Source organism: Apodemus sylvaticus, chromosome 1 (genome assembly GCF_947179515.1).
Source record: "Apodemus sylvaticus chromosome 1, mApoSyl1.1, whole genome shotgun sequence".
Lineage (NCBI taxonomy): Eukaryota > Metazoa > Chordata > Mammalia > Rodentia > Muridae > Apodemus > Apodemus sylvaticus.
The window spans coordinates 197868576-197878943 of record NC_067472.1 but is presented as its reverse complement, the minus strand read 5'-3'; the positions used below and the strand labels follow the sequence as shown (position 1 = coordinate 197878943).

The window sequence follows — 10368 nt, the reverse complement described above, 5'->3', positions numbered from 1 at the left end:
ATGTATGTGTGTGTGTGTGTGTGTGTGTGTGTGTGTGATAATCACATTTAAAGAATACTAGTCCCTTTGAGGTGGGTATAGTAGAAGCTGAAGGGAGGAAAGGATAATGGGGAAGGAATGCATTGATAGTTTAATTTTTAAAATATACTGTCAACCTTAAAAAGTATAACAAGAATAGATTGGATGTGGCCCTGTCCCTGCTTTGTACTCAATATTATATGCACATCAGATAAGCATACTGAATGAGCTATACACTTACATTACCTTGGCTATTTACTGAAATAAACTTCATCCAGCATTACATCTCTAATAAGTCATTTTCCTATCCTCTTTCTTTTCTAGTTACGCTGCTTCTCATCTTTTGCTGTAGTAACACTTTTATTGGGCTGGAAAGATAATTCACTGGCTAAAAGGGCTTACTAATCTACCATGACAACTAGAATTCTGACTCTAGCACCATTTAACAAGCTGGGTATCTTGAAAATGCCTGGAACTCCAGCTCTGAGGGATCTCATATTACTTTCTGGCCTCTCAGTACACACACACACTCACACCCACACCCCCACACACAGACAACAATTTTATAGTAATATTTTGGCTATTAAACTCTGACCAAAATCATTAGATAAGTCATATTTTTATATTGTATAGTAGTTGTGTTTTACATTCTTGCACTCACAAGTGTTTCAGCTATACTACACACATTTTTAGGTTAGCCTGGGCTATAGGGTGAGACCTTGTAGAAAAAAAAAGAAAAGAAAATTAAAGATTTTAAATTAAAGTACAAGGCAAGACAATAAATATATAAAATACCATTATGAAATAATTCTTTGACCCTTACTTTTGTGGAAATCTGTGGTTTGCTGGAAGATGTTTGTAGTCATAGGCCCTTCTCCACAAGATGCTTACTAGTTACAAATAGAAAAGTTGTTACTTTGCTAGGAGCAACCTGAGAGTCAGAATTTCAAAATAGATAAGGTTAATGTCACCACCAACAGAAAAATTCATTATCATGCACCTTCTGACATGAGACCTAATATTTCTATAAAAATTCATAGTTTGAATCTAATCATGAGGAAGAATTAGGGACACCTAAACTGAGTACATTTTATTGGTTCCCTGCTGTTTAAAACTGTGAACATGACAAAAGCAATGCACGACTCAGGACTCCTGTGCATAGACATTGCTGAGAGAACTGTGGGAGAACGGGGTATGGATAGCAAAGCACTCAGGGGTAAAGGCTGTCATGACTTCCTTAGTTCTGAGTGGCCCTCAGAATGAGAGAGATAGGAGAACACAGGGGTGGATGGACGGAGCAGACAGGGAGCTAGAAATACAGACTTTAGGCAAGTAGTGTCAGCAGAGATCCACAAGTAAAAGGCGCCAGGGGACTGCACTGATCCTCGCTGGAGCACAGCAGAGGAGAAGATGAAGGAACGCTTGCTGCAGAGACTAACCTTCTCACTCTGGTGTAAGAAAGTTGTCCAGGCAGGGTGTCTACCGCTTCTATAGGGGGTATGTTGTGGTTGAGATGTTAGGAAAATATGAATTTCCAAAACTTCACAATACCCTCATCTACAGCCGAATTTGGTAGAAACTCTTTAAATCCCAAGTACATTGTAAGAGTACTTGAAACTACCAAATTCTCTAAATCTTTACATTAGATATTATTTATTCAAAACTCCATTATTTACTACATTTATTTTTTGGTAGATTTGAAGCATATAGAAACTTGTGGTTCGATGACACACACATCTTCCCTTGAAGGAGGCATAATTTAGCAGAAATTAATATAGCAGAAAAGGTGCTATTGGCATCACATATACCTCAAAATAAGTATTTAATCAGTGGTAGATTACTTTTTTAAAACTAGTTCACACCCCCTAACCAAGAGTCAGATACAGCAATTTTCAACCCATTTCAACCCATTATCAACCCATTTTCCATTTCTATTGTGGTTTCTTTCTGTGAATATTGTATATTGAGGGGAATAAGCTGTATTTGGACTTTTGGATTTTTTTCCAATAATCATTATTGGAGGTTGATTTAGTGATCAATTTTACTGCATATTATTTGTAGGTATGCTCATACCTACATAGAAGGACTTATGGCAGCCTCCAGTTTGAAAATATTGCCAATAACAGTTGTTAAAATAATCTGTGTATATGAAAAATAATTAGTTTATTTTGTAAATGATGTTCCACTGAGTATAGGGACTAATAGAAAGACTATGTATTTCATTTACACATTTCAAAAGGACTAATAAATCTGGAGAAAATATCTTAAAAGAAAATGGACAGTGATAACTGTGAAATCATCACTCTCAGAATTGATTTCAACCCATCTATCTGTGGCATGCATGGATATATAAGAGGAACGTTTTCTTCGAATCACCATGGACGTGTGTTCTTTGTACTTGCTATTTAGATTACTAACTTAAGTTGTGTCCACCCTTTCTAAAGCACTGTCTCACAAGATACTTCAGATAACCCTCCTTCTAGCTTTGCACTGTTACTCTGTAACAGTTTCCTCTGAGACTGAAGCTTTTTAGTCCACAGGAACTCTCTTTTTCAGCAGGAAGAGAAACAACTCCAACTAGCATCAAGAGTCCCTGAAAGTAACCAGATTTTCTAGGCTCTTTCTTCCAAAGAATAAACAAGGCAAGCCGCTGTGTGAATCACTCTCAAACAAGCCAAGCTGCAAAGATTCAAAACCCAACCCAGCTATGTGAAATAGATGTGGATCAACTGCGTCCCTTGGGAAGCACTCTCTGTACAGTATGTTGAGCTGCCTGAAAGGAGTGTTTTGGGTTCCCAAAATTTTCATGCTCTTGCCAGTCCTGGGGTGGGCTTTGATGGTGCAACAGTTTTTGAATCATTTGTTCTTCTGTGAGTAAGCTCTCACCAGTATTTCTGTAAATAACTCCAATAAAACTCACTGTTTTATTGACTGTACTTGTGTGGCATACATACTTTGGTCTGTTTTGAGCTCTCTATCTGGGGTAAGAAGCAGAAGTTTTGTAATACAACTGTTTACTGAGTTTATGTAAAAGTTTATCAAACATTAACATGTAAGGCTTATGCTCTAAAATCAAGAATTGACAAATGGGACCTCATAGAACTACAAAGTTTCTGTAAGGCAAAGGTCACTGTCAAAAGGACAAAACATCAACCAACAGATTGGGAAAGGATCTTCACCAACCCTAAATCCCACAGAGAGCTAATATCTAATATATACAAAGAACTCAAGAAGGTAGAACCCATAGAACCAAATAACCCCATTAAAAAGTGGGGTACGGAGCTAAACAAAGAATTTTCACATGAAGAACTTCTGAGAGCTGAGAAACACCTTAAGAAATGTTCAACATCATTAATTATTAGGGAAATGCAAATCAAAACAACCATGAGATTTCACCTCACACCAGTCAGAATGGCTAAGGTCAAAAACTCAGGAGACAGCAGGTGTTGGAGGATGTGGGAAAAGAGGAACACTCCTCCACTGCTGGTGGGATTGCAAGATGGTGCAACCACTTTGGAAATCAGTCTGGCGGTTCCTCAGAAAACTGGGCATGACACTTCCTGAGGACCCTGTTATATACCCTGGGAATATATCCAGAGGATTCTTCAGCATGCAATAAGGACAGGACACATGCTTCACTATGTTCATAGCAGCCCTATTTGTAGTAGCCACAAGCTGGAAAGAACCTAGGTGTCCTTCAATGGAGGAATGGGTACAAAAAATGTGGTATATTTACACAATGGAGTACTATTCAGCCATTAGAAATGGTGAATTCATGAAATTCTTAGACAAATGGATGGAGCTGGAGAACATCATACTAAGTGAGGTAACCCAGTCTCAAAAGATCAATCATGGTATGCACTCACTGATAAGTGGATATTAGCCTAGAAACTTTGAATACCCAAGACATAATCCACAAATTAAATGATGTCCAAAAAGAATGGAGGAGTGGCCCCTGGTTCTGGAAAGACTCAATGCAAGAGTATAGGGGAATTCCAGAACAGAGAAGTGGGAAGGGGTGGATGGAGGAAGAGGGGGAGGGAAGAGGGTTTATGGGACTTGCCGGGAATGGGGACCCTGAAAATGGGAAATCATTTGAAATGGTAATAAAAATATATCAATAAAAAAAGAAAGAAAAAAAAAAGAAATGTTAAACATCATCAATCACTAGGGAAATGCAAATCAAAACTTTGCTTCATTTTTAAACATTGTTTATATTATTGTTTTTTGTTTGCTTTGCTTTTCGTGTGTACGTGTGTGTGTGTGTGTGTGTGTGTGTGTGTGTGTGTGTGTGTTATTCTTAAAAATGGAGAATATAAATCTGCATGGGTAGAGAGGTAGAGAGAATATGTGAGGAGTGTTCTCCATTTTACCTTTATAATCTCCATTTTCCTATGCATCACCTCTGTCTCCTCTCTATCTAGAGGCAGTTAGTCCTTTGTCCTCCATGGAAAAGTTTCTGGGAACCTGATGTCAAATGTCACCTGTGCATACTTCCCTGAGAAGTGGAATCTGGCTGCAGTGCAACACCAAGAGAAGGTATTTTATGAAACTTGCAAGGAGAGTTACCAGAATTAGGAGCTACTCATTTGGAGGCTTCTATGAGACATTTCTGGATATTCCTCCAGGCCTCCAGGCCACTGAGAGAGACAAGTAGCTGTCTGGACCTGCTGACAGTGAAGGCCTCTCTCTGCCTTGCCCAGTGACAATCTTCTAGTATAAGAATGAGGCTCTTTCCTGAAAGGCTCTCTGCTGAAATCCAGAAGACCCAGTTATGGGGCAATGCATGAGACAGCTTGTCTCTTGCTCAGCTTCCAGAAGATGCTCATGGCCACTGGATTATATCCGAGAAGAAAGGAGGCACAGGACAAGGAAAGCACTGTAGGGATACGCCTCTGATTTGCAGTCTTTAGGGGAGGAGTAGTGCTGAGTATTCAGACTATGCTAGAATCCTAGAAAGGTGCTGTGCAGCTGAACTGTGTAAGGCTTGTCTGGGTGTGTGTTGGAGCTTGCTCCATCCATCTATTGTGTGCATTTTTGTATCTATGTGAGAAGTTTGTGATGCCTGCTTGCTGGAGCTTTGCTCTAACCAATCTATGTGTGAAATGTGTGTCTGTCTGTGTATATGTCTGTATGCATGAATGTATGTGTGTTTGTATGCATGTGTGTTTGTATATATGAAGTTACTGGATTCTGTCTTTTGTTTCATCCACTCAGTGTGTGTGTGTGTGTGTGTGTGTGAGAGAGAGAGAGAGAGAGAGAGACAGAGAGAGAGAGAGACAGACAGACATACAGAGAGACAGAGAGACAGAAAGACAGAGACAAAGAAAGAATTTTATCTTTCCTTATCTTTCTTTCAGGGCCCCTTGTTAAAAAGAGTTCATAGTTTTTCCACTACCCTCAGGGAGTGCCAGCCCCATTAATGTAAGCTTTGTTTTCTCATAAAAAATTCTGTGGAGTAATTTCTCTAATTCCTGGCTGCCTTTACCAGTGGCATCTGTAGGTATCTGGATCCTCCCTTGTCAGCAGCTCTAAGCACTGACTTGCAATGGCTGCCTGCCTCAGTTTGCCTACCATATGGATGCCCAAGCTGGTCTGTGGCAAGTAAGTACACTAATTTCTTAATGGTGCTCCCAATATTAGTTCCTATTAGAGTAGATAACAGAAGAGATATCAGAGTTAACTCTTATGTTTATTTAATGTGATAGATGTTGCTTGTATTTTTCTAAATTTAGAAAAGATTCTGATGATTGTAAAATGTAAATTATTGATTTTCATTCATGATTTTTTTTAACTTTTGCAATTTACTTATGATCCATAAAGTGTCTGATTTCAACACTAATGTCCAAATGACAACAGAAAAAAGTAAAAGTTAGGTGCAGAAGAACAGTTTGTGTCATAGATGTTGGAATGGAAGTACAAGCAGAACCCCTTGAGTGGGAAGACAAGAGTGGCTTTATCTCTTAGTGGCCCGCATGGTAGGTAGGCACAGGCTCAGCACCATGACAGGTATGAGTGAAGCTTCCTAAGAACTGTTGACTGGGTGGGGTGGTGGTCCATGTCTTTAATCCCAGTACTCAGGAAGCAAAGACAGGCATATCTCTGTCAGTTTCAAGGCACTGTAGTCTCCCCAGTGAGTTCCAGAACAGCCAGGCATGTTTCTCAGTAACTAGAAAGCATGAGTGTAACTTTAATTTTTTAAAAACCTATTTTTAATGATGGTTCTTAAATGCTTTAACCTTCCTTTAACCCCATCACCTACCAGAGGTGGTGGGAAGGAAACAATATTGGGGACATGGACCTGATTAGACATAGTTCTTTGGAGTACCTCCCATCTGTGTTGTCTGAAAATCAGCAGTTCAGTTCACAGGTCAGCAGCAGTAGCTCAATCCACTCCCAAACACCTCACAGATACATCAGCAGTCCAGTTTGGTAGAGACGTGATAGCAAATATGAACCAGTGTCGGCAGCACTACCTAGCAGAGTCAGCCATGCCTCAGCCTCAGCTTGAGTCAGCAGGAGGGACCCTGAGGTAAGCCAGGGAAGGTCTCTGCTGTGCCTCTTTCAGGGAATCGAAGATCAGCAAAGATGCAAGACCTACAGGCATCGTGCATCTAGCTCTGGAAGCAAACCAAGGGCAGCCTCCTCACATGTCCTTCATGTGTCTTGTCTCAGCGTGTGTCTCACCTCAGCGTGTGCCTGACTCAGCTGAAATCAGGCTGCTGCTCAGCCCAAGTCCACAAAAGCAGCAAGAAACTGCAGCACGCCCCCAGAAGTCCCTTGGTGCATTTCCCTCCATGGAATCCCAACAAGTGCAGCTCAGTTACACAGTGTAAAGCAGACTAGTGTCTGCTTTAGCTTAATGTCCCTTCACGAGGGAGCCTTAGTCTTTCCCCTGTGTCCACTCCAGGAAAACACTTCTTCATGCCTTTGCCCCAGCAAAACGCCATCCAATACAATGGACTTTCCAGGGAACCCTTAATTTTCCACTTCAGAGGAGCCAAAGACTGCAACTTGAAACTCCTATGACACATGTATTTCAGTGCAGCTAGCCCGGACTGACTTCATGACTCCCTGCAACCGTCTGCACAGCATGCATATCAAAACCTGCCTTAGCCCAGAGAGACTACACAGTCCTTCTTAAAATTATTCAGGCCACTACCTTTGCATGCTGGCACAGGCCTCTAATCCCAGCACTTGGGAGACTGAGGCAGGCAGATCTCTGAGTTTAAGATCAATAAAGTGAATTCAAGCATATCCTTAGGTACCCAAAGAAACCCTGGGGGTGGAGGGTAACAGGGCTCCTCCCAAGCTTTAGTTAAATTCTTGGTTTCTGTACAAAATATTCAAGAGAATAGGTGGTCCTTTCTCAGACCCCAGATATATCAATCAATTGTTTTTTTGAAAGCAGTAGAAAAAACCTGTCTTAAAAACCAAACAAACAAACAAAAACAAATGAAACACACACACACACACACACACACACACACACAAAAGAGAGAAAACACTAATACATATTCTAAGCAGGAAAGCGAGTGAACTAACTTCAGATGTTGACCTCACCTTCCACACCTGCAAATCAAATCCCTGAGTCTCACATCCAGCGTTGCTATAGCACACCGAATACAGCCTCTTGTTCCCCAGTCCCAGACTCCAGTGGATACCATCTGTCTTCCTATATTAATCTCCCTGGTTCTCCAACTTGTTGCTTTGTTCCCTTGGCATACATTACCTAAGACACTGAATATAGAGGACAAAGAAAGTATATTAAAAGCTACAATGGGAAAAGGCCAAGTAACATATAAAAGCAGACCTATAAGAATTACATGTTGCCAGGCAGTGGTGACACACACCTTTAATCCCAGCACTTGGGAGGCAGAGGCAGGTGGATTTCTGAGTTTGAGGCCAGCCTGGTCTACATTGTGAGTTCCAGGACAGCCAGGGCTATACAGAGAAACTCTGTCTCCAAAAAACAAAAAACCAAAAACAACAACAACAACAACAACAAAAAAAAAACAAGGGAATAGGAAAGCCCAGGGAATACCTTGTTCAATTTAGAAAGTGACTTAATTTGCTACACTTGCTATGATAAAACAGTGATGAAATCAACTTCTGGAGGACAGGTTACACTTCATGGTATACATCCAGTTACCAGTTAACCACTGAGAAATGTCAGGGACTACACTGAAGCAGGGCAGGTACCTAGACACAAGGAATGTAGCAGAAGATGTGTAGGAGTGTAGCATCCTGTCGTCCACCACATATCTCTCTGTCTCAATAATTGCTCCAGGGTGGCACCATCCTGGAGATATCTGCCCTAATAATTCAGTTGTTAATCAAGCCAATATCCCATAGATTTCCCAGTCTGGAGGCAGTTTTTTTCACCTAAGATCCCTCTTCTCACCACCTTCTTCTCTTAGTAATTTTCCTATTGCTTTAATAAAACAGCTGGACTAAAACAACTTACAGAAGTAAATACTTACTTGGGAATTAGCTATCCAGACAGATTACAGTCCTTCAAAGTCATGACAGAGAAGCATAGCTGCAGGAAGGTAGAACAACCAACAGGAAGCAGAGAGCTGGTGGCTCTCAACTCAGGCAGCAAACACAAAGCACAGAAAGGACACTGCAAATCGCACCTGACTTCTGTCACCTTAAATTCTAACCAATGACAAACCTCCTATGGGGAAGCCAAGCCACTTAATCCACCCAAAAGTTTTCACAAAGATGGTGTCATAAATTATGATTTCTGGAATTAGTCAGTTGTCCCATTCAAACCATCAAAAGAAAACTCCACCTCCTCACACACCCTGCAAAGTATCACCAATTCAAGAAACCTGTGAGGTCATTAATTTGTTTTATTCAGTTAGTCTGCATCATATCAGTTCTTAATTATTACATTGCTTAATAGATCCCCAATTCTTTGCAATATGTTTGAACAGTCCAAAGAACTTTGTGTCTCCATTTAAGACAGATACTTCACAGGTTCATATCTGTTTGGACTAACTGCTATTTTCCTCACGATTTTGGATTTCAATTTTTTATTGATTTCAATTTGGTAAACTATGTGAAATAATAGAGGATCTTGTTTATACCTTGTGGTATTACAGATGTCTATTATGCAAATCATGATTGACAACTATGTTGATATATTTGGAGATGAGGACCATATCATTTGTGACAATAATAAAAAGAGGTCAAATGACTTAAAGATGTCAGTAAATACTGCTGGTAAGTCAGCTGTTATAAAAAAAAAGCCATAGATGGTCACAGTGGGAAACCTTAAATGCTAATACTGCACAATTAAAGATTTCATCTACTGCTCCTCATGCAGAAGTCCCTACAGTTTAAGAGAATTCGAATTAGTTACCAAATAGATGGAAGGATGCCATCATTTCCTGATTTCATAAATTTGAAAATAACAGAGCAGCATTAGAGCATATCATGATACTAAAGCATTGGAAAAGTGTTTTAAACAACATTTAACTTGTGTAGGATTATATGAATATATACATAGGTATACATACAGACACACATATGTACAAACTTATGTTTGTCTTACATAAGGTACAACATGTACCTTACATGTAGGTACAACAAAGGAATATTTTTAGACCCTGTATGAATTCAAGAATATTATGTGCTACATTTCTTTCCTTTCTTTCCATGGTATATAATTCGTGTATGATATTCTGGATATGAAATTATTTTTAAAAAGTTCACTTTAAATCAATTATTTTATTTACAAATCCATTCAACATGAGATTAAACTATAAGCTTAAACTATGTGCCAACAAACTGTGCTATCTTGTACAAAAAATGATGTTTGAGAGATAATCTTGCCAAATAAGTAGCATTTGGTATACATATTAAGTTGCAACAGATTTACTACAACACGTATATGAAGAATCTTAATAGGCAATACCATTCAAAATCAGATATAGTGTCAACTCAAGTAATTCTTTGTGTAGAGTTCAGAAGATATATTGATAACTTAGTCTTATTTGAAGTGGGGTGAATCTATAACTGAGAATGTTTAACTATGACATTTTTATATTTCCTTTAGCAGAGGACAATGAAACAACATCAACATAGAACTTTCCACAATGGAAACTTCTTAATGACTGAAGAAGGGGCCGGTTATGCTATTTCAATGTTCCGTTCTAGTTCCTTCTTAACTATAGCAGAAGAGATTATTACAAAAAAACATTTCAGTTTCTTATTTAACTTCATTGTTACAAATAGTTTCACTCACTGTAATTATTTTATGTTATGTATTACATATTCTTATCTATTTTAATGAATGTTATTAAATTTTGTTATTGCTTGGACTTCAGTGTGCCTGACTCT

The 10368-nt window shown here is 39.2% G+C and overlaps 1 long non-coding RNA gene across 1 annotated transcript; it reads left to right on the top strand.

Moving 5' to 3' along the window:
• Nucleotides 1–4384: 4384 nt before the first annotated feature.
• On the top strand, nt 4385–10158 carry LOC127674849 (uncharacterized). Its single transcript, XR_007975375.1, has 3 exons — nt 4385–4557; nt 5510–5622; nt 10085–10158. It is a non-coding gene; the product is annotated as an uncharacterized LOC127674849 (long non-coding RNA).
• The last annotated feature ends 210 nt before the right edge of the window (nt 10159–10368 follow it).